The sequence below is a fragment of the Rhinoderma darwinii genome, chromosome 1 (assembly GCF_050947455.1).
Source record: "Rhinoderma darwinii isolate aRhiDar2 chromosome 1, aRhiDar2.hap1, whole genome shotgun sequence".
Taxonomy (NCBI): domain Eukaryota; kingdom Metazoa; phylum Chordata; class Amphibia; order Anura; family Rhinodermatidae; genus Rhinoderma; species Rhinoderma darwinii.
In genome coordinates, this window is record NC_134687.1 from 521,266,998 (window position 1) to 521,290,297 (window position 23,300).

Below are 23,300 nucleotides of genomic sequence, written 5' to 3' on the forward strand. Positions count from 1 at the left end.
TGTGTATTTAGATACAGGACTAGGACAGCAAACTTAATGTTTGTCCCATGTGAAGAAAAGCCTAACTACCACTCTGCCTGTGCAACCAATTTATATACTATGTACAATTCTACTGGGCCAGCCTGCACTCAGGGAGCTATATAACATATAATGGCTGAAGTAGACCCTTTGACGTATATATCTGTATATGAATACCATTTCACTCTTAACACATAGAATACAGCTACATCTAAAATGTTGAGTAACTTTGCATTACTTATCTTGTAATGATCTTGAGTTAAAGGTTCATACAGGATAAGAAAAAGACGACAGTGTTCTTCCAAAAACAGCACCATACCTGTCCACAGGTTGTGTGTGGAATTGCAGCTCAGCTCCTATTGACTTCAATGCAGCAGAGATGCAAAAGCAGTCCCAACCTCTGGACAGGTGTGGTGCTGTTTCTACAAGAATGCAGTTATGTTGTCTAATCCTGTACAAACCCTTTACAGCCTGTGTAATAGAACAGAACTGCAAACATAGTTCTGCAATCTTTTGAGATGACATCTCTGTCTGCACAGAATTTGATCTGCATTCTGGCAAGAGTCCTCTTTACACCAAGCACTGTGCAGTAATGTGATGTAGGAACATCCCACTGCATTATTTGAGCTCCGCTATGTGTCTGACAGCAAGGTTGTCAAGTGTTTCCAATGACAACCAGAAGAACTGTCAGTGCAGTTCTGGAAATCAATAGAGCTTGTTATTGAACTTTTTATGTAAAACCTATATACTGTGTGTATATATATATATATACATGTATACACTACCGTTCAAAAGTTTGGGGTCACCCAGACAATTTTGTGTTTTCCATGAAAACTCACACTTATTTGATAAATATGAGTTGCAAAATGACTAGAAAATATAGTCAAGACATTGACAAGGTTAGCAATAATGATTTTTATTTGAAATAATAATTTTCTCCTTCAAACTTTGCTTTCGTCAAAGAATGCTCCATTTGCAGCAATTACAGCATTGCAGACCTTTGGCATTCTAGCAGTTAATTTGCTGAGGTAATCGGGAGAAATTTCACCCCATGCTTCAAGAAGCCCCTCCCACAAGTTGGATTGGCTTGATGGGCACTTCTTGCGTACCATGCGGTCAAGCTGCTCCCACAACAGCTCTATGGGGTTGAGATCTGGTGACTGCGCTGGCCAATCCATTACAGATAGAATACCAGCTGCCTGCTTCTTCCCTAAATAGTTCTTGCATAATTTGGAGGTATGCTTTGGGTCATTGTCCTGTTGTAGGATGAAATTTGCTCCAATCAAGCGCTGTCCACAGGGTATGGCATGGCGTTGCAAAATGGAGTGATAGCCTTCCTTATTCAAAATCCCTTTTACCTTGTACAAATCTCCCACTTTACCAGCACCAAAGCAACCCCAGGCCATCACATTACCTCCACCATGCTTGACAGATGGCGTCAGGCACTCTTCCAGCATCTTTTCAGTTGTTCTGCGTCTCACAAATGTTCTTCTGTGTGATCCAAACACCTCAAACTTCGATTCGTCTGTCCATAACACTTTTTTCCAATCTTCCTCTGTCCAATGTCTGTGTGCTTTTGCCCATATTAATCTTTTCCTTTTATTAGCCAGTCTCAGATATGGCTTTTTCTTTGCCACTCTGCCCTGAAGGCCAGCATCCCGGAGTCGCCTCTTCACTGTAGACGTTGACACTGGCGTTTTGCTGGTACTATTTAATGAAGCTGCCAGTTGAGGACCTGTGAGGCGTCTATTTCTCGAACTAGAGACTCTAACGTACTTGTCTTGTTGCTCAGTTGTGCAGCGGGGCCTCCCACTTCTCTATCTACTCTGGTTAGAGCCTGTTTGTGCTGTCCTCTGAAGGGAGTAGTACACACCGTTGTAGGAAATCTTCAGTTTCTTGGCAATTTCTCGCATGGAATAGCCTTAATTTCTAAGAACAAAAATAGACTGTCGAGTTTCACATGAAAGCTCTCTTTTTCTAGCCATTTTGAGAGTTTAATCGAACCCACAAATTTAATGCTCCAGATTCTCAACTAGCTCAAAGGAAGGTCAGTTTTATAGCTCCTCTAAACAGCAAAACTGTTTACAGCGGTGCTAACATAATTGCACAAGGGTTTTCAAGTGTTTTCTAATCATCCATTAGCCTTCTAACACAGTTAGCAAACACAATGTACCATTAGAACACTGGAGTGATGGTTGCTGGAAATGGGCCTCTATACACCTATGTAGATATTGCATTAAAAACCAGACGTTTGCAGCTAGAATAGTCATTTAGCACATTAACAATGTATAGAGTGTATTTCTGATTAATTTAATGTTATCTTCATTGAAAAAACTGTGCTTTTCTTGCAAAAATAAGGACATTTCTAAGTGACCCTAAGCTTTTGAACGGTAGTGTATCTATATATATATATATATGCGCATACACACACATACACACACACACACACACACACACACACACGCTAACACACTTTAAAATAGTGCTGAAAAGTTGACATACCCTTTAGGGCATGCCCAGACGTGGCGGATTTCTTCCGCAACTGTCCGCATCAATGCCGCACAGAATCTGCGTTGCAGATTCTGTTGCGGATCTGCCCAAAATGGGCATTAAATTGATGCGGACTAGCCGTTGCGTATTGAGGTGAAGTACTTCCCTTCTCTCTATCAGTGCAGGATAGAGAGAAGGGACAGCACTTTCCCTAGTGAGAGTAAAATAATTTCATACTTACCGGCCGTTGTCTTGGTGACGCGTCCCTCTTTCGGCATCCAGCCCGACCTCCCTGGATGACGCGGCAGTCCATGTGACCGCTGCAGCCTGTGATTGGCTGCAGCCGTCACTTAGACTGAAACGTCATCCTGGGAAACCGGACTGGAGGAAGAAGCAGGGAGTTCTCGGTAAGTAGGAACTTCTATTTTTTTTACAGGTTGCTGTATATTGTGATCGGTAGTCACTGTCCAGGGTGCAGAAACAGTTACTGCCGATCGCTTAACTCTTTCAGCAGCCTGGACAGTGACTATTTACTGACGTCGCCTAGCAACGCTCCCGTAATTATGGGTGCACACACGTAGTCACCCGTAATTATGGGTGCACACACGTAGTCATCGTAATTACGGGAGCCCCATTGACTTCCTCAGTCTGGCTGTAGACCTAGAAATACACATAGGTCCAGCCAGAATGAAGAAATGTCATGTTAAAAAACCAATACGCTCCGCAGCACACATAACATCTACATTACATCTGCGGACTTCATTGCGGAATTTTGAATCTCCATTGAAGTCAATGGAGAAATTCTGCAATGAGTCCGCAACCAGTCCGCCACATGTCCGCAACAACCATTGTATGCTGCGGACACCAAATTCCGCTCCGCAGCCTATGCTCCGCAGCGGAATTGTCCGCAACGTGCAAACGAACCCAACCACAAAGCTGAGGAAGGCAATGGAAAAACGTGTACGCTGCGGATTTCCAGAGCAAATCCGCTACGTCTGGCCATGCCCTTAAAATCACAAATAGAGTCCAAATAGATTGGAGTTATTTTTTTTTTTTTAAATATACGTTTTTATCCTCTAGAATACACCACAATTAGTCAACTCCAAGTAGTGAACCGAAAATATGCACACAAAGATAAATTATGAAATGTATACATCTACATAAACAAATATTTACTAATAACCTCCTATAACTGCAGTTATAAGGATTTTGCTTGTTTTCACATTTACCAAACCCAAGTGCACAGGCGTATAGAACAAATTGCAAAAAACGGGGGCACATATAAAAATGTAATGGTTTGCCTAAACTGTAGCCAATGGTCCCATTTCAATTTATTTTGCCATAGACAGGAGTGTGGTCACAGGAAAGAAGGAAAGGTTAGGGTAAACTGTTAGGGTAAACGCTAACCAAAAGTAAACTGAAAAAAATCAGAGGTAAACACCCTGGGATTTCGGCATTTACATCATGCGCATCATATTAGGCACGTACGCAAGAATACCGAGCTTAATCTGTTTGAAATACAAAAACATTTTCTTATGGCAGATCAAGTGACACAATGCTGCCTAGGCTGTTTGTAAGAATGGTAGTAACAATATTAGGAAGGGGTCTAATTTTTCAGTTGCAGGCCTAGTGTTTGATCATTTGCACAAAGGCAGTTAATCCTCGTACCATCAGATTTAGATATTTTTTCCACCATCAATGTGGTCCATAAACTTATATAGACTTTTTTATTACTCGAAAACTTGCACCCAGGATGGATTTGCATTTTGTTTTACAGATTACTTTGCCTCCTATGTGCTAAAGACAAACAAAATTCCAGGACGCCATTTGGATTGGCGGTCTGAATTCAGAAGAAGGATTTCTTGTTCAATTTAGTCAAACGGCAATAAATCCATGGGAACAAAGTCCTGACATTTTATGCAAAGATGTTTGTGACAAACTCTAGGAATCTTTTTCCATACTGATCTGGGTTCACTGTATAAATCTCCGCACCAGCCCCATACTTCACAGTTTTGGCTGCATGAGCGGCTTTCTTCTTTGCATCATACTGTGTAAAAATGTCAATCAGTCCCATAAAATAGACTTCCTTCTGTGGCGCACACTCAGAGCTTTTGATGGCATAAACATCGATGAGTGGCGCAAATTCTCCAGGGCCTAGAGGTTTATGGGAGTTCAGGTAGCCAGCTATTCCTTCAGGAGAGGTCCCATAGGAACCAACTGTTGCATGAACCGTTGCCTCATTTTCAACATCCTCTTCCTCAATCTCCTCATCCTCTTCTTGCTCCGCTCGAATGCCATCATGAATTCCCAGCAAAAGACTATAATCCATAATTCTAAAGAGGCTCTGTCACCAGATTTTCAAACCCCTATCTCGTATTGCAGCAGATCGGCGCTGCAATGTAGATTACAGTAACTTTTTTTTTTCAAAAACGAGCATTTTTGGCCAAGTTATGAGCATTTTTATATTTATGCAAATGAGCCTTTCTTAAGTACAACTGGGCATGTTTAAAGTTAAGTCCAAGTGGGTGTGTATTGTGTGTGTACATCTGGGCGTTTTTACTTGTTTTACTAGCTGGGCGTTGTGAATAGAAGTGTATGATGCTGACGAATCAGCATCATCCACTTCTTTTCGTTACCACCCAGCTTCTGGCAGTGCACAGACACACAGCGTGTTCTCGAGAGATCACGCTGTGACGTCACTTCCTGCCCCAGGTCCTGCATCGTGTCGGACGAGCGAGGACACATCAGCACCAGGCGACAGAGGCTACATCGACTTACCTGCAAACGCCGATGCTGCTGCAGAATCAACTGTAGCCTCTGTCGCCTGAAGTACAAGTGTGCTACCATGACGTTTCACGATATGTTGGTGGTAGTCTGATAGGATACTATGCATGTTTGCAATATCTTCACTTGAGATTTCCTTAACTGCCAGGTTCTTGTCATAAGACAGAAGAAATCTTCCATCATGAGCTTCACTTTCAATATATGGAGAACTATGTGTCAGAGAGACCTGGTAGTCAAACACTCACAAAGATTTCGGAATACTTGGGGACAGTACTCTTTAAATTTGAAATGACTAGTTAAATTCTCCCTGTTAAAGAGCTGATTAGTGACCTTAATTTTTGAGTTAGCCTTAAAATCATCAGGTAAAAGCATCACCGGAACAGGAACTTGGTTGAGTCCATTGACCGAGTGATTGACTCCCCACATGAAGACACTGACGAGTGGGTCGCTGGCCCGGAACACCTTCACTTTCTGCTGCACAAAGTGTTTATTCTTAGTTTTAGTCTTGGCTGTAGTGGTGGGCAGAATGTTTACAGCTGCTGAGGAAGTAGCAGGCATCGCGCTGGAAGACATGTCAGCACCACGGAGCTGCCAGCGGCCACGACCCCTGAGCCACCTCCCCTTTTTCTTCTGTCCCAAGCGGGTGCTCCCCCGCCCGGCTGGGCTACAGGCACTCTCCGCCCCTTCTAACTCCGGAGTAAGTTTTTAACACACTTGTAGAACAACCGGTAGAGCTAAAATGTTGCCAATAGCAACAAATCAGAATACAGCTGACTCATTATTGTGCCACTCAAAAACAATCTAAGCTACAACCTCTTCCAAATCACGACCCCTACATCCTCTTATCCTCTTTGTGCCATTCCAGTCCATGGAACTACTAAGAGTTCTAACGTAATCTAATGACACCAAGCTCGGCTATGTATCAGAAACCCCCCATCAGCAGACACAGGCTGTTTTATGGCAGTTTGAATTCTACTGATATATATGCAACAGCAAAGAATAAGACTTAAAGGCTATAGACACCCTTGAAATTGAAAAAAATATTTTAACGTATGTTAGTGATTACCTGGAGTTAAAAAAGTTGCATTAAGTTTCAGACTGCAATCTTCATTCCTTCATTCATTTTCAGACTCCCTGATCTTCAGTTTATAACCTGCTCCTACTTTTCTCCTTTGGGCGTCCCACCCAGTAATACATGCGGGATGTGAGTTCTGTGTGTACAGTATGTTGCTGTCTTCACTAGATCTCATGAACTAGCACAGTATTAATACTCTACTACTTTCTCCTTTTAATACCACACCTGTATGATCTCCTCTCCCCTGTGCTGCCTGCGGGTGATCTCTAGTGTGACCTGCGGATTCTGGCCTGGGTTCTTGTGTGACATAGCAGAGAGAGAGAAAGAAGCAGGGTCGGATTTGCCCACCGGATGACCGGAGAATCCTCCGGTGGACCCAGGCGCTGAGCTGCATCTTTCTCAAGCCAAGGGGCGGGGAGCCATTGGCTCACTGTACCGTCGCTTACTATTGTAAGCCACAGGCTGTTTAAGGCCTGTGGCCTACTAAAGGTCGGGATGAAATCAGCGTCACGGCCCTGGTGAAGCGATGACATCACAAAGCTAGGCTATGGAAGAGGACCTATTCTACTATACGGAGGGCACAGGGGGGCCTAACTATTATATGGACGGCACAAGTGGGCCTAACTACAACATGGAGGACACAAGGTGGCCTAACTAATGTATGAAGGGCACAATGAGAGATAACTACTTAATGGAGGGCACAAGGGGCCTAACTATTATTTGGAGGGCACAAGGGGGACTAAATACTATATGGAGGGCCCAAGGAGGCCTAACTACTGTATGTAGGGCACAAGGAGTCCTAACTACTATAAAGAGGGCGCAAGAAGGCCTAACTATTAGATGGAGGGCGCAAGGACGGCCTAACAAATATATGGGGGGCACAAGGGGGCCTAACTACTATATGGAGGGCACAGGGCGGGTCTAACAAATATACGGAGGGCACAAAGGGGCTTAACTACTGTATGTAGCGCACAAACGGAGCTGAACTACTATATATGGGCATAAGGGGCCTAACTACTATTTGGAGGGAACCTAAAAGATCTAACTACTATATGGTGACCCAAGGGGTCTAGCTACTATATAGGGGCACCAAGGTGGCATAACTGCTATATAGGGGCACAAAGGGGATCTAACTAACATGGAGACACAAAGGGGTCCTAAATACTTTATAGGGGTACAAAGGGGACCTAACTAACATGGGGACACAAAGGGTTTCTATCTATAAAGAAAAGGGAACGGCTCCAATGTGAGATGTCACCAGTGAGTCACTATATCCCTGTACTGTAATTACTTATATGGTCTGCAGAGCGCCTGTATAGGACTGGTATCTGTCACTATATGGTCACTATAAACTAGTAATATTGATATCTGGTTTACTACACACATTTTACTACACAATCAAAAGTGGTCGCATAATTTCTATATGGCAAAAGGGTGGGGCCCAAAAACACACATCTTCACACACATTTTGTGTCTCCCTTATTTCCTCATAGATTGTAAGCCCTGAATTGTAAAGTGCTGCGGAATATGTTGGCGCGATATAAATTAAGATTATTATTATTACTACGACCATGTGAATCCAGCCTTTAGGATGCAGAATTAAAATTAGTATTAATAGCGTGTGATTTATTTTCAATTTCATTTGTTTAATGTAATTAAACATATATTTTTACATGATCAAATTTGTTTTCATTTACCGAATTGACTGGATGTAACTATGCTGTTGGTACAATATTTAAAAATTTGGGGCCCCACTTGTAATTTTGCCCAGGGCCACACTTTGCATAAAACTGGTCCTGAAACTGATGGGGACTGAACAATCGTATTAACAATTGTTTATCCCATACAGTATAGCATCGGCTTGTGTAAAAAGGCCTGTTGACGAGTGTTGATTGACTTGTTATAATGTTGATTGGCATTTGTTATGGACAGAAATCTTCCCATTTAAACCCACTTTCAGGGGCAGTTCACACGTTGCGTAAATACTGCGGTTTTTCTGCAATTAAATTTGTTGTGGAAAATCCACAGCAAATACAGTAGCAGCAAAGTGGATGAGATAAAACAAATCTACCTAAATACTGAGCGGAAAAAACGCTAAGAAATTAACCTGCAGTGCGAAATATTATTCAGCAGCATGTCAATTGTATTTGCGTAAACGCTGCTTATTTGTTGCCAGAATTCCCCATTGAATTCAATGGTGAAGTAAATCCCACAACAAATAGCAGTTGTTGCGGTTTTTTGCAGCGGCTTCGCAAAGATCCCGCCACAAAAAGTGCAACTCAGGAAAAAAACAAAACCTCATACTTACCCAGAACTCTGTGTTCCTCCCTCCAGCACGGCCTCCTGGGATGACGTTTCATCCCATGTGACCACCGCTGCAGCCAATCACAGGCTGCAGCAGTCTCCTGGGATGAAACGTCATCCCAGGAGGCCGGCCTGGATGACGTCAGAGGGCCGGCCTCCTGGGATTACGCTTCATCCCATGTGACCACCGCTGCAGCCAATCACAGGCTGCAGCGGTCTCATGTGATGAACTCCGGGGCGAAAAACTGCACCACAGTTTGGTGCACTTTTTCACCCGGAATTCCCAGCGGCGCAAAGGGTGGATACGATGCGCGCTATTACGCAGCGTATCCGCCCCGTGTGAACAAAGCCGAACACTGAGAAAAGGGAGGGCGAGAGCATAGAGTGCACATGACATCAACACTGTGCCGACATGAGCGGTGATGTCTGTTCTATGTCAAAAGCAGCATCACAGCCAGCTATGTACAGAAGTTGCACAGACTCTACAACAACAAAATGGTAGGAGATTTTTAATGAAGACTCTTTAGAAAGCTGCTTTATTTTTCACTTAGGAAGCAAACAAACTATAAAAAAAAATCAGTGCAAAAATGTTCATAGCCTTTAACCCCTTCCAGCTGTGGCCACTTTTGACCTTCCTGACAGAGCCTTATTTTCAAATCTGACATGTGTCACTTTATGTGGTAATAACTTAGGAATGCTTTAGCATCACATGGCAGGGCTGCCGATTTGCTACAAACCACTAAGATGCAGCGATCGCTTTCGATCGCTGCATCTAAGGGGTTAATTGCAGGGATCTGAGCTAGCTTTGGTTCATGCCGTTACATCAGGGTGTCCGATGCAACATACAGCAGACACCCACTGCTGATGACGCCGGCTCAGCTTCTGAGTCGTAAGCTGAGCAGATGCCATCTTGCCATTGGTACCGGAAACAGCCTTTTAGGCCCCGCCTCTGAGCGGGGCATAGGAGGCTTCTGTAGTTTGCAGACCGGGAGGTCATTATTAGGCCTCCGGTTACAATTGCAGCCACCGGCAACCCAGCGATCACGTTGCTGGGGTGCCGGAGGCTAAAAACCCCTCAGATGCTGCGATCTCTATTGAACGCTGCATCTGAGGGGTTAATTGGTCGGATCGGAGGCTAGCTTCGGTCCTAGTCATTACAACAGGGTGTCAGCTGTAACATGCAGCTGGCACCCGGAGGTGATGGTGCGGGCTCAGCTCCTTAGCCCGCACTATCACTGCAACGTAAGTGTACTGTGGTTTGCGGGAGCCCTTGCCTGACAACGCTGTATATATACGGTGGATGTCAGGGAGGGGTTAAATATCATGCAGTTAAAGCAATTATATTCACAATATAAACAGGCCCATACACCAGTAGTGTGTATTAAACCTCAACAAGCCAGATTGTAATCATGGCTATTTTCTAACTTTTTCAGCCAATACAGTTTTAAAAGGTAGAAACAAAACTAGGGACCAGCTCTTAAAATATAGCATTTGTCTGTAAACAGCAACAGTAGTTAAGGAGTAATTAGAGCCGTACTGTGCAAAAGGGATAGGAGCCATCAAGCAGATGAAAGGATTTCAATATCTTACACAGAAGTTGAATGTTAAATAATTAAACACAATATTAATTTATACTATAATATTAATCAAAGAAGAAACGGAATGCCTTGTTGTTAGGTGTATAGAAGTTTAGACATAAAAAAGCACAGTGAGTTTTTCTAATTATTCAAAAAATGTAAATGTATAAAAAGTTAAAAAAATAATCACTATTGATAAGCATCAAAACATCAATTAACTTAAATTGCTTCTCTCCTGGCTGATATAGGTTTGTCTTATTTCATTTTTCTCCATCCATGATATCTATATGTCCTAGTAGAGCATAGGGAACGATCTTATTCATTAACTCCTTCCAACCGCCCACTGTCCTTTGACAGCAGGCAGTGCAGTTCCAGAGTCTACAGTCTATGTCTTTTGACATCGCAGTAGAAAAGGCTTGTGAGCCCTCCAGTTAGCACTCATTTTCTATGCTGGTACTGTTACTAACAGTTCCTGTACTTAGAAAAGTCTGCTTAATACAGCTGGGATTTGAGAAAACTCCTATCCCTACTGTTTAACACTTTGATCACCGTGGCTCATGACTGCAGCATAATGAAAGGGGACGCCCCTCTTCTATTCCAGTGACGTGATCAGAGATTGGAGGAACCCTCCACAGTCAGCTCTGGGTACCTAGAAATGGCCCCAGAGTTGTCTATTCTGTATGCCTGCCATTAGGACACAGTATAATCAGGGGCATAACGAGGAAACACTGAGCCCCAAAGCAAACTTTTGACTGCCCACCTCCCCTGGGTGCCACACACAGCCCCCCCTTGTAGATAGTGCCCCCTGTAGATTGTGTCATACAGCCCCCCCCCTGCAGAATGTGCCATCCAGCCCCCATGTAGGTAGTGTCATACAGCATCCCCTGTAGATAGTGCTATACAGCCCCCTGTAGATAATGGCATACAGCTCCCCCTGTAGATACTGCCCTACAGCCTCCCTGTAGATAATGCTAAACAGCCACCCTGTAGAAAATGCCATACAGCCCCCCCCATGTAGATTGTGCAATACAGCCCCCCCTGGAGATTGTGCCATAAAGCCCCACATGTAGACGGTGCTATACAGCCCCCCTTGTAGATAGTGCCACACAGCCCCACCTGTAGATAGTGTCCCCTCCCCTTGTAGACAGTGCCATACAGCCCCCCTTGTAGATAGTGCCCGCACCTCCCCCTTGTAGACAGTGCCATACAGCCCCCACCTCCCCCTTGTAGATAGAGCCATAGAGCCCCCACCTCTCCCTTGTAGTTAGCACCATACATCCCCCACCGCCCCCTTGTAGATAGTGCCATACAGTCCCCCACCACCCCCTTTTAGACAGTGCCATACAGCTCCCCACCACCCACTTCTCGTGATGAACAGAGCTGTTCCGCAACGCCAATGGGATCCTTGCGTTGGCCTGTGCTATCTAGTGACGTCATCACGCCGGCCTGCGCAGAGATCCTGTCCCTGCGCCTGACAGACTGCAGGTCGAACAGCTTGTAGCCTAGTAAATGGCAGAGCAGGGAGCTACCTCCTTGATCTGTTATAGTGTTCAATAGTATCTGCATCCTAAGGATGCAGATACTATTTAATGTTGCGCCACCAGGCATGGGGAGCCGGCGCCGGCGGCATGGGCCCCCTCATGCCGCGTGCCCCATAGCAGCCGCTATGGCTGCTGGGGCAGTAGTTAGGCCACTGAGTATAATATATTAACATACAGAAGTTTGCTAATACATTCTAAGTATACAATAAAGTTAGAAAAAAGTTATCCCTTCATGGGATTAAAAAAAAGTGTAACAAAAAATATAATAAAGAAATGTCCAAAAAAAAAACTGTCATTATTTAGCATAAGATACATACAGTCATTAAAAACAAAAAACACCTACACATTTTAGGTATCTATTAGAAATAAGGAGGCTGGTCCTCATAGGCTTCCTGTCAGAGTGACTCTCGTTACACTAAGTAGGTGCAAGTCTCGTAGTCCCCTAGTGGGACAAGTAAAAAAAAGTATGAATAAGTTAATAAAAATGTTTTATAAAAGTTTAAAAATAAAAGTTATAGGATACATAAACAAAAAATGCTTTTTTCCTATAATAAGTATTTTATTATAGGAAAAAAATGAACACGTGAAAAAAAGTACACATATTTGGTATCACCATGTTCGTAACAACCCCAACTATAAATTGATAATGTTATTTTTCCTGCACGGTGAACACCGCAAAAAAAATAAGTAAATAAGTAAATAAGTAAAAAAACAATGCCAGAATCACTATTTTTCACAAAATATACAATAAAAAGTGATCAAAAAGTCGTATGTGACCCAAAATAGTACCAATAAAAACTAAAACCCGTCCCACAAAAAACAAGAATATGGGGACACAAAAAATAAATAATTTTATAAAAAAGTTATTTTATTGGGCAAAAGTAAAATAAAGATATTAGTGAAAAAAATTAAATAAATATTTAAAGTCCAAAAGAAAACCCTTTTCCCATTTTTTCACTAAAGCAATGTAAAAAAAATAAAAAAAATACACAAAATTAAGAGTCCGAACTATTACAATATACCATTATTTAACTCGCAAGGTTAACACCATAAATAATAAAGAATTTAAATGCCAAAATCACCGTTTTTTTGGTCAGCTTAGCTCTAAAAATTTTTTTATAAAATGTGCTCAAAAAGTTGTATGTACCAATAAAAACTACAGCTCGTCCTGCAAAATATAAGCCCTCACACCTCTCAATCGACTAAAAGAATAAAAAAAAGTGATGCCTCTCGAAGTAGTAAAATATAAAAAAATACATAGCAATTTGGTATCACCGTAATTGTAGGTAGTCGCAGGAAAAAGTTAAGTTGTTGTTTTTACTGCACGGTGAAAGCAGTAAAAACAAAACCCAAAAAACAATGGCGGAATCACAGTTTTTTCCAGTTTCAGCAAAAAATGTTTGCAAGCCAGGTGACCAAAAACAAGCAATTCTGACAATGTTTTTTAGTTTATTTTTTGCGGCGTTCACCGTGCACTATAAATGACAATTTTACTTTATTCTGCGGGTCGGTACGATTACGCCGATACCATATGTATATAGGTTTTTTATGTTTTGCAGCGTTTGCGCAATAAAATCACTTTTTTATAAAATTATTTATTTTCTGTGTCACCGTATTCTGAGAGCCGTAACTTTTTTATTTTTCAGTCAAAAAAGCGGTGTAAGGGCTTGTTTTTTGCGGGACGGTTTGTAGTTTTTATCGGTACTATTTTCAGGTACATGTGACTTTTTGAACACTTTTTATTCTCTCTTTTGGGAGGGGTGGTGACCAAAAAAATTGTGATTCTGGTGTAGTTTTTTATTGATTTTTTTTGGGGTGTTTATCGTGCGAGGAAAACATAACACTACAGTTTTATAGTTGGGGTCGTTACGAACGCGGTGATACCAGATATATGTACTTTTTTTAACGTGTTAATTTTTTTCCTATAATGAAAGTCTTATTATAGGAAAAAATGCAGTGTTTGTTTATATAACTTATAACTTTTATTTTTACACTTTTTTAAAACATTTTTATTACTTTTTTTTACTTTTTTCACTTGTCCCACTAGGGTACACTTAGACTTGCAGCTCTGATCGCTGCTGGAATACATTACACTACCTACGTAGTGTAATGCATTCCAACTGTCATTGTGAAGTGACAGTCACACTGACATGAAGCTTCGAAGGACCGGCCGGAGGCTGCTCCTCCAAGGCTTCCTCCGTACATGGCAACCCGGAGGTCATTGTCTGACCTCCGATTGCCACGACAAGCATCGGCAGCCCCCACAATCACTTCGTGGGGGCTGCCGATGTGCTTCAAACCCCTTAAATGTGGCAAACGCAATCGTCGCCGCATTTATGGGGTCAATTGCCGAAATCAGCGGCGATGGTCCGCTGACCGGCAAGGCTGGAGTGTCAGCTGTCGGGGACAGCTGACCTCCCTGTTCCCGGATACTGTCCGCTAGGACAGTGTGCGCCGGGAACTACTCCGCAACTGTACGTCCTGATGCGGGAAGCAACCCCTCTGCAGGACGTACAATTGCGGAGCAGCGCATGAAGAGGTTAAGGGGTTAAAGACCTTAAAAAAATTATAGAAATGGGATTTGGATGCTGCTAATGCAATTGCTTTAGAGGCCTTGGAGTTGAATATTTAAGAATATTAGGATAACTGGGGTGTGCAAGAACATCTGAGGCTGATCAGAGTAAGCAACTTAGTTGATCCATACATCGGTAATGGAATATGGATTTGAATATAAAGTATTTATCGTACTTATATATTATGGGATTAACCCCTTCCCTCTTTGGCCACTTCCTGGCAGAGCTTCGGAATGCATTTACCTATCCAAGCGATTCTGAGATTGTTTTCTCATGACACATTGGACTTTATGTTACTGGCAAAATTTGCTCGATACATTCAGAATTGAATTGTGAAAAACACCAATATTTAGCGAAAAATTGCAAAAATTGCAAAAAGACTGGCAGTTATACCATACACAAAATTGTTGTTAATTAACATCCCCATATGTCTACTTTAGATTGCCATCTTTTTTGAACATCCTTTTATTTTTCTACAATTTTCAAGAAAATTTCAAAAGGCTATTTTTGCATGGGCCAGTTCAGTTGTGAAGTGGCTTTGAGGGCCTTATATATTAGAAAACCCAAATAAGTCACCCCATTTTAAAAACTTCACCCCTCAAAGTATTCAAAGCATTTAGAAAGTTTCTTAACCCTTTATTTCACAGGAATTAAAGCCAAATAGAGGTGAAATTGACACATTTAAAAAAAATTTGTTGTTTTAATCAATTTTTTTGGAACACAAAGTTTTAGCAGAGAAATGCAACTCAATATTTATTGCCCAGGTTCTGCAGATTTAGGAAATATCCCATATGTGGCCCTAGTGTGCTAATAGACTGAAGCACCGGCCTCAGAATGAGAGGAGCACCTAGTGGATTTTGGGGCCTTCTTTTTATTAGAATATATTTTAGGCACCATGTCAGGTTTGAAGAGCTCTTGCGATGCCAAAATAGTGGAAATCGCCCAAAAGTGACCCCATTTGTGAAACTACACAGCTCAAGGAAATTATGTAGGGGGTATAGTGAGCATTTTGACCGGACAGGCTTATTGCAGAAATTATTGGAATTAGGCCATAAAAGTTAAAATCTACATTTATGTCTAAGAAAATGTAGGTTTAGCTATTTGTTTTTCCTTTCCACAAGGATTAAAGGAGAAAAAGCGCCACAACATTTGTAAAGCAATTTCTCCCGAGTAAAACAATACCCCACATGTAGTCATAAACGGCTGTTTGGGCACACTGCAGGGTTTAGAAGGGAAAGAGCGCTATTTGGCTTTTGGAGATCACATTTAGCAGGAATGGTTTGCAGTGGCCATGTCGCATTTGCAAAGCCCATGAGGGGACAAAACAATGAAAACACCCAAAAAGTGTTTCCATTTAGGAAACTGCACCCCTTGAGGAGTTCATCTAGGGGTGTAGTGAGCATTTTGACCCCGCCGATGTTTCATAGAATTTATTAGAATTGGGCAGTGAAAATAAAAACAATCCTTTTTCTTCAATAAGACATAGCTTTAGCTCCAAACTTTTCATTTTCTCAACAAATAAAGGAAAAAAAGAACCACAACATTTGTAAAACAATTTCTCCAGAGTACGACAATACCACATATGTGGTCATAAACGGCTGTTTGGGCACAAGGCAGGGCTCAGAAGGGAAGGAGCGGTATTTGGCTTTTGTAGTGCAGATTTTGCTGGATTGGTTTCTGGTCTATATGTCGCATTTGCAAAGCCCCTGTGCGACCAAAACAGTGGAAACCCCCCAGAAGTGACCATATTTTGGAAACTACATCCCTCAAGGTATTCAGCTAGTGGTGTAGTGAGCATGTTAACCCCACAGGTGTTTTGCAGAAATTAGTGTGCACTCTATGTTGCATAGATATGCCAATATGTGGTGCCCAGCTTGTAGCACGCTGTGAAGCAATCCTTTCTGCACAGGCCAGTGTCGCACTGATAAACGGTGTCTTTACTCATCCCCCTTTTGTTCCACACTCTGCACCTTTGCAGTTTGGGGAATTTTGCTGGGAAGTGTTGTCCTTGTATAATACGGGCACAGTCGCTTCCAGCAGATATGTTTGGGCCCTCCCCTTCCTGGTTTCCTAATTTTAGGGCCTTGATAATTCGCCTCTTGAAACAGAAGAAATATTCCCCTCGGGCCTGCACAACTGCATATTTTTTTATTTCCTGACATATGGAGGCCTTAACTAATTTTATTTTTTAATAGATGTAGTGGTATGAGGGCTGTGTTTTTTTGCGGGATGAGCTGTAGTTAGTATTGGTACCATTTTGGGGTACATTCGACTTTTTAATCACTTTTTATCCTGTTTTATTGGAGGCAAGGTGACCAAAAAACAGTAATCCTGGCATAGTTTTTTAGGTTTTTTTATACAGCGTTCACCAGGCATTACAAACTACATATTAACTTTATTCTGCGGGTCAGTCCAATTCTGGAGATACCTAATTTATAGCACTTTGTTATGTTTTACAACTTTAGCACAATAAAATTACTTTTGTAAAAAGAATGTATTTTTTCTGTCGCCAAGTTGTGAGAAACAAAACGTTTTAATTTTTTAGTCGACGGAGCTGTATGGGGGCTTGTGTTTTGCAAGACGAGCTATAGTTTATATAGGTACCATTTTTGGATACATGCAACTTTTTGATCACTTTTTATTCCAATATTTGTAGGGCAAAGTGACCAAAAAATAGAAATTCTGGTATAGTTTGTTACGGTGTTTTTTTTACGCTGTTCACCGCGTGGAATAAATAACATAATATTTTTATTACGGTCGAAGTGATACCAAATATGTATGGTTTCTTCTTTTTTTCAACAATAAAGGACTTGATAAGGGAAAAAGGACGATTGTGTTTGATTTTATTACTTGAAACTTTTATATGTTTTAAAACTTTTTTTCACTTTTCTTTTACACTTTTTTTTTATACTTTTTTTTACACTTTTTTTCAAGTCCCTCTAGTTGACTTGAAGGTCAAACTGTCTGATTTTCTACCTATGTAGTGCAATGTATTAGATCTGTCAGTCATTCACTGACAGCAAGCCGATTAGGCTTCGCCTCCCAGCGGGCCTAATCAGCTTCCGTAAAGGCAGATCAGGAGGCCATTGTTAGCCATAGCAGCAGTCGGCAGCCCTGATTGCATGGCAAGGCTGCCAATCTGCTAGCAACCTCTAAGATGCAGCAATCGCTTTCGATCGCTGCATCTAAGGGGTTAATGGCAGGAATCGGTGCTAGCTACGGTTCCTGCCATTACAGGTGGATGTCAGCTGTAACATACAGCTGACATCCACCACTGATGATGCCGACTCAGCTCCTGAGCCGACGCCATCTTGCCATTGGCTATGAAAGCCTTTCCGGCTCTGCCTCCGGGTGGGACCTGAAAAGCTTCCGTACTAGGCAGACCGGTAGGCCAGTATTAGGCCTCCGGTTGCCATTGCAGCATTTCATTGCTGGGGTGCCGACGAGCTGCAAACAACCTAAATGCAGCGATCGCTTTTGACCGCTGTATTTAAGGGGTTAATGGCGGGGATCTAAGCTAATTCCAGTCCCCGCCGTTATAGTCAGATATCAGCATAATACACCGCTGACATCCGGCAATGATTGCACCGACTTCTGAGCCGGTGCCATGCATTTGTCGTATGGATACGGCACTAGCTTTCCATGACGTATCCATACGACAAATGTCGGGAAGGGGTTAAAGATACATCTAAAATATCCACAACATCCCTGTTTTGGCTTTGTGTCATTAGTCTTAGCTTCTAATGATGCTGAAGTTTTCAAGAAATAAGTCAAAGTTCTTTCCTGGCACACAGACATTTGCGTTAGAATACATTCCAAACAATATGGCCCTTTTAGTATTCATGACTTATGGTTTACTAACAGTAAATGTCAGAAATTATTTTTGTAATCGGTACTTCTGGGCAACGTGTTCTGTGATATATTCAATAATCTCCCCAGACAGACAAAGTAAATTACATCATGCCCTGAGCATAACAGGAGAAAACAGATAAATAGAGGTGTTGTAATAAATCATGATAGCGAAGCAAGAACAATGAAAAGGGCAAGTAATTAGACCAAAACCGTAAAAGAACCATATTTTTAAAAACAATAAATAAAATCTCTGGTTCCGTTTAAAGAGCAATACAATTAGTTTTACAGTTCGAACATACGGTGAATTGTGCTTGATTTATGTAGTTATCTTCACTGAACAATATGGAGAAAATGTATTCTATAGATGTTTAGAAGTAGCAAACCAAAATAAGCATTATATTAGATGTCCAATTGATGGCCAGAAAAAAATCATATAAATCACTACCTATGAGTGATGCTTCCTTGCTCTTTATGTTTAGTGTTGGCAACTTGGCTACTTCTTAGCTCTGCTCCAATAGGCCACAGCTATGATCAGTGACTGCAGTAGACCACCATCAGAAATTTCTGGGCTCCATATAGTAAAAAGATGAGTGCTTTTTGGAATCTTTTTCTGTTCTCAATTTCTAAGAAATCAGCCCCCGAGTGTGTATTTTACATGGCAATTATATTGTGAGCTGCATTGGAGATAGTGACGGACAGGAATTAGTGATTAGAAATGTGTGCAGCTCAATAAGGCTCACTTTATAGATGATCTTGTACATTGAGTTTCATGTACGCAGCTAGAGCACAGCTCATTTATAGTAAAATGCTGTATGGGTGACTGTGTGTAAAACAACGCACCTGCTGCCCTTACAAGCTCAAGATCTTGGTGATCAAATTATTTATCAGTGCATATTACAAACTTATCACATTTTTCAAGTGTAGCTAAACGTTTGACAAACTTCTGACATGTCATAGTGACATGTCAGAAGTTTGGATTGGTGGGGGTCCGAGCACTGAGACCCCCACCAATCGCTAGAGCGAAGCATCAGAAGTGCTCATGTGAGCGCTCAGCCACTTCATTTCTGTTCGGCTTTTTCCGGAAAGCCGGTGTATCGGAGTACGGGCTCATAGACTTTCTATTGAGTCCGTACACGATACATTTATTTCCGGAAAAAGACGAACAAACACAAAGCGGCTCAGCACTCTCACGAGTGCTTCAGCTGCTTCGTTCTAGCGATTGGTGGGGGTCTCAGTGCTCGGACCCCCACCAATCCAAACTTCTGACATGTCACTATGACATGTCAGAAGTTTTTCAAACGTTTAACTACACTTTAATGATAAAAAAAAAAACTCTAACTCTTACAGCTGTAGGAAGCCATGAAATGGCATGATATTTATGCTACCTAAAGGGGTTATCCCAAAATCAAAATTTATCACATACCCCCTCCGATCACTAGAACAGGAGTCCCGAGCCTGCCATTCCTCCTCACTGCACGACCACAGTAAGGAGAATTTTTAATGGAGCTGCATCTAACATGCACCCTAACTTACATTCAAAGTCTATGACAATGATGGAGACAGCCAAGTACAGCGCACAGCTGTATCCATTAGTCCCATAGACATTAAACACAGCGGCAGGGCACATTTTTGACCGCCACTCGATTCAAGCTCCTCATCACTGCAGGAGTGCAGTGATGAGGAATGAGGGGCTTCAGACCCCCATTCTAGGGAAGTGAGGGATCCAAGTGGAGGAGCCCCCCCAGAGATGAGACATGTATCCCCCTATTCTGTAGACAGATGATAAATGTAGATTTGGGGACGACCTCTTTAAGGGAGACACAACTGACTCCAAATTTCATGTCTGCTGAGCTGAAATGACCAATTAACTCTTTAAATATAAGGACTTACCAGGTTAGGTACAGAGTTAGGCGCCGTAAGCAAGTGTCCAATGCGCCTCATTATATATAAGTAATACAGCAAAACTTCATATAATCATGAAAAACTGAGAGGAGAAGAAGTCATTTCGCCACAGGTAAAGTAGAAAAATAGCAAAATTTTATTAGGACATACAATACAAAATATTATTAAGAATAAAATTCAAAGACGGATCCGAATAAAAGAAGGGAGAAGCAGTGTGGTGGCTTCAAGAACATTGAAGATTGGGATACAGTGCCCACCGCGGACACACAGTCCCAGGCAAAGAATCACTGCCCATTGTAAATCACAGGTAACATGGTCTAGCTAAAGTACTGCCTGCACAAATATGAACTAGCAATGAAAAACAAAGTGATTAGGAATTTATCGTAACAAAGCGTCAGCTCAAATAGCCCTATTGCTTGTGACATTAATAGAAAGTAACACTTAAGTGTCCATAGTCAGTTTGCGCTTTGCAGAAGTGAATGAGAAAGGCCTGGACCAGAGTGTCAAAGTGAGACTAAAACTGCCAGAGAAGCGGTCAAGTGTGTATGGTCCATGTGAACTCACAATGGGTCTCTATCGGATATGGAGAGTGTAATGGTGGGCTTACCCATAAGGATGGACGTGGTAAGGCCCCGCACTGCAGCCTGAAAGTGTTGCGCCCCGACGCGCGTTTCGCCAATATGGCTTCCTCAGGGGGTAGTATATTATGAACTGCGATGTCGAGCTTTATATGTGATTCCATTAATCAAATGGTATGCGATTCTGGTGTCAGTCCTCCCGTTCTGGTCTACGGCGCATGCGCGGGAACCTGACCTGAGCCACGGGATCCCTGTCCTTTGTTCGTCTCGCTCCCAGTGCGCCTGCGTGCCCCCGGGGACACGTGTCCATGGGAACAGAGCAGGCGCAGTGCGAGCGTACAGACGACAGAGGAACAGGGCGAGGCTCCCAGGTTCAGCTACGGCATTCGCAAACCCCAGGACGTATGGAGATATTAGAGAAAAGTGTAAGGACATGTACTCCTGCATAGAAATGTGAGTGTGACCGGCAATGAAAAGGAAAGTAGAAAAGTGTTGATGATGTTTGTCCTCCTCTCTATTTCTTTTTATTCCTTGTTTCCTTCTCAGTCACCCTTTTGTTTGACCCCTTCGGACAAACATCATCAACACTTTTCTACTTTCCTTTTCATTGCCGGTCACACTCACATTTCTATGCAGGAGTACATGTCCTTACACTTTTCTCTAATATCTCCATACGTCCTGGGGTTTGCGAATGCCGTAGCTGAACCTGGGAGCCTCGCCCTGTTCTTCTGTCGTCTGCACGCTCGCACTGCGCCTGCTCTGTTCCCATGGACACGCGTCCCCGGGGGCACGCAGGCGCACTGGGAGCGAGACGAACAGAGGACAGGGATCTCGCGGCTCAGGTCAGGTTCCCGCGCATGCGCCGTAGACCAGAACGGGAGGACTGACACCAGAATCGCATACCATTTGATTAATGGAATCACATATAAAGCTCGACATCGCAGTTCATAATATACTACCCCCTGAGGAAGCCATATTGGCGAAACGCGCGTCGGGGCGCAACACTTTCAGGCTGCAGTGCGGGGCCTTACCACGTCCATCCTTATGGGTAAGCCCACCATTACACTCTCCATATCCGATAGAGACCCATTGTGAGTTCACATGGACCATACACACTTGACCGCTTCTCTGGCAGTTTTAGTCTCACTTTGACACTCTGGTCCAGGCCTTTCTCATTCACTTCTGCAAAGCGCAAACTGACTATGGACACTTAAGTGTTACTTTCTATTAATGTCACAAGCAATAGGGCTATTTGAGCTGACGCTTTGTTACGATAAATTCCTAATCACTTTGTTTTTCATTGCTAGTTCATATTTGTGCAGGCAGTACTTTAGCTAGACCATGTTACCTGTGATTTACAATGGGCAGTGATTCTTTGCCTGGGACTGTGTGTCCGCGGTGGGCACTGTATCCCAATCTTCAATGTTCTTGAAGCCACCACACTGCTTCTCCCTTCTTTTATTCGGATCCGTCTTTGAATTTTATTCTTAATAATATTTTGTATTGTATGTCCTAATAAAATTTTGCTATTTTTCTACTTTACCTGTGGCGAAATGACTTCTTCTCCTCTCAGTTTTTCACCAATTAACTCTTGTTCGGAGAGCCACTAAAATGCATGCCCCTAATTTCCCATCCCACTTTTTAGATTTGTCAAGTAGGACTACATGGCTGTAACCAAGGCACTTTAATTTGTATGGTCTATTCTGCGGACGTTCTGCGAGTACACCACAGTGGAATTCACTTACTTGTTTTTAAACGAAGGGTCCAGTCCTGGAAACAGATTTCCTCTAACCAAATCTCTGCAAGCTAATCAGCCCGAACTCTAGGTTGATACTTTATAAATACACTGATATGTAATGATAGGGGTAGGGAAACGGACAAGTGAGCCCTAATCTACCCGCCACTCTGTCCCTGCCTACTTGCAACGACCCGCCCTAGGCGACGGGGTACAACTGGGCGGCGGTCCCTACGCTCAGTAAGTGCACGAGACAAAACATACAAGGGAATATAAAGCAAAGGGAAAGGGGCGGTTGCCCACGGCGACACCGTGAGCAACAGAGTGGTGAACGAGCCAAGTCAAACCAGGAGAGCACGAGGTACCAAACGCAGAGCAGAAGAGTAGTCAGAAAGCCAGGGTCAGAATGGAGCAGGATCAAATTGTTAGGAGCTGTAGCTGGGCCAGGAAACCACACGGAAAGAATCACAAGCAAGGAGGAAAAGGAAAGGCAGGTATAAATAGACAGAGGGTGGGAGCTAGCTGAGTCTGGCCAGGCTGCGATAGGCTCTCCCACTCCTAAGCCTGCCAGCCTGAGTGGTGGAAGCTGGAGTCAGTCTCAGAGGGATAGACTCAGGTGAAGACTGATTACCTAAGGAAGTTAACCCCGAAGCTGTGCCTGGCAGATCCTTTACAGTACCCCCCCTTTTATGAGGGGCCACCGGACCCTTTCTAAGCGGACCTGGTTTACTGGGGAAATGAAGGTGGAACTTCCTGACCAATACCCCAGCGTGAACATCCCGGGCGGGTACCCAAGTCCTCTCCTCAGGCCCGTATCCTCTCCAATGGACCAGGTACAAGAGGGAGCCTTGGAGAATCTTGCTGTCCACAA

At 42.8% G+C, this 23,300-nt stretch overlaps 1 pseudogene; it reads right to left on the reverse strand.

The window, feature by feature from the left end:
* Window positions 1-4,301: 4,301 nt before the first annotated feature.
* Window positions 4,302-5,865, reverse strand: LOC142744820 (phosphatidylinositol 5-phosphate 4-kinase type-2 gamma-like; annotated as a pseudogene).
* Window positions 5,866-23,300: the final 17,435 nt, after the last annotated feature.